The sequence below is a fragment of the Stenella coeruleoalba genome, assembly GCF_951394435.1.
Source record: "Stenella coeruleoalba genome assembly, chromosome: 2".
Classification (NCBI taxonomy): domain Eukaryota; kingdom Metazoa; phylum Chordata; class Mammalia; order Artiodactyla; family Delphinidae; genus Stenella; species Stenella coeruleoalba.
In genome coordinates this window covers 79,665,292-79,667,614 of record NC_137147.1, presented here as the reverse complement: position 1 = coordinate 79,667,614, position 2,323 = coordinate 79,665,292, and the positions used below count along the sequence as shown (strand labels likewise).

Genomic DNA, 2,323 nt, shown 5'->3' with positions numbered 1-2,323 from the left:
AAATTATTTGTGAGTCAGGATTCCAAGGGTAATTATTCTCAGATAATTGCCAAATGACTCATGGCAAGACTTTCAATAATGTGTACCTTGGTTTGTCTAGTTCAGATCTGGAGGATACTGGTCGTTTAACATAATAGAAAAGAACTTTAGGCTATTTAAGAAGGCATGCATGTCAGTAAAAATGTGTTGACTCTTGCAATAATAGACAACCCCATTTATATTATTTCTTAGTTGATGAATCATTGCTGTAAGAACTGTGTTTCACAAATTTCAGAATTTTGAAATTTCTAAATAATCAAAAGTACTTTTTCTTTTTAGCTTAACACACATTATAAGAAATTCAGTCTAAGTTATTTAGAATTAAGTGACTAGAAGTTATAATGGTGATTTAAGCTTTCCCCCCAAATTACCAGTATATAAAAATTTTGGCTCTGCGGCGTGGTCCTCGGAGACGCTCGGCCTTGCCCTGTGCTAGCCATGGCCGACTACCTGAGAGCGGCGGCACATCCTACATGCCAGACGATAGACTCGCTGCACAGCAGCTGTTCAACTGCACGGACAGTCTCACCTACAGCGACTTTCTCATTCTCCCCGGGTACGTCGACTTCACTGCAGACCAAGTGGACCTGACCTCTGCTCTGACTAAAAATATCACTCTGAAGACCCCACTGGCTTCCTCACCCATGGACACAGTCACAGAGGCTGGGATGGCCATAGTAATGGCGCTTACAGGTGGTATTGGCTTCACCCAGCACAACTGTACATCAGAATTCCAGGCCAATGAAGTTCGTGAAGTGAAGAAATACGAGCAGGGATTCATCATGGACCCTGTGGTCCTCAGTCCCAAGGATCGAGTGTGGGATGTCTTTGAAGCCAAGGCCCGGCATGGCTTCTGTGGTATCCCCATCACTGACACAGGCCGGATGGGGAGCCACCTGGTGGGCATCATCTCCTTAAGGGACATTGATTTTCTCAAGGAGGAGGAGCATGACCGGTTTTTGGGAGTGATCTTGATGAAGAGGGAAGACTTGGTGGTAGCCCCTGCAGGCATCACATTGAAGGAAGCAAATGAAATTCTGCAGCACAGCGAGAAGGGAAAGTTACCCATTGTAAATGAAGATGATAAGCTGGTTGCCATCATTGCCCAGACAGACCTGAAGAAAAACCGAGATTACCCACTGGCCTCGAAAGATGCCAAGAAGCAGCTGCTGTGTGGAGCAGCCATCGGCACTCATGAGGATGACAAGTATCAGCTGGACTGCCTAGTCCAGGCTGGTGTGGACGTGATGGTTTTGGACTCTTCCCAGGGAAACTCCGTCTTCCAGATCAACATGATCAAATACATCAAAGAGAAATACCCCAGTCTCCAAGTCATTGGAGGCAATGTGGTCACAGCTGCTCAGGCCAAGAACCTCACTGATGCTGGTGTAGATGCCCTGAGGGTGGGAATGGGCAGTGGCTCCATCTGCATCACTCAAGAAGTGCTGGCCTGTGGGCGGCCCCAATCAACAGCAGCGTACAACGTGTGAGAATATGCACGGTGCTTTGACGTCCCTGTCATTGCTGATGGAGGGATCCAAAATGTGGGCCATATTGCCAAAGCTTTGGCCCTTGGGGTCTCCACAGTTATGATGGGCTCCCTCCTGGCTGTTACCACTGAAGCCCCTGGCAAGTCTTCTTCTCTGATGGGATCCAGCTAAAGAAATATCATGGTATGGGTTCTCTCGATGCCATGGACAAGCATCTCAGCAGCCAGAACCGATACTTCAGTGAAGCTGACAAAATCAAGGTGGCCCAGGGGCTGTCTGGGGCTGTGCAGGATAAAGGATCCATGCACAGATTTGTTCCCTACCTGACTGCCGGCATCTAGCACTCCTGCCAGGACATCGGTGCCAAGAGTTCGACCCAAGTCCAAGCCATGATGTATTCTGGAGAGCTCAAGTTTGAGAAGGGAACATCCTCAGCTCAGGTGGAAGGTGGTGTCCACAGCCTCCACTCATATGAGAAGCGTCTTTTCTGAAAAGGGATACAGCACACCCTCGGCTTTTCAATAAAAGTTTGAAAAAACAATTTTGACCAATGTCTTACTCTTTAGATAAAGTAGGGGTCCCTGGCTGGATAACTTACAGAGCCATGTGCCTGATAGTCATGGATAACCCATGTGTCAAAGTGATGATTTGCCAGCTTGGTTAATGAATGAATATGCAAAGGACCTCAGGATATGTTTTGTGAGTGATTATCATTATCAGTAATGATGAGAATGAATTTATTGTGAGTTAGGTTACTTTCCGTATTTAATAATCTTCATTTTTCAAAGTTATAT

The 2,323-nt window shown here is 46.4% G+C and overlaps 1 pseudogene across 1 annotated transcript; it reads left to right on the top strand.

The window, feature by feature from the left end:
• Positions 1-477: 477 nt before the first annotated feature.
• Positions 478-2,020, top strand: LOC307181924 (inosine-5'-monophosphate dehydrogenase 2-like; annotated as a pseudogene). The gene has a single exon. The product of its transcript is annotated as an inosine-5'-monophosphate dehydrogenase 2-like (transcript).
• Positions 2,021-2,323: the final 303 nt, after the last annotated feature.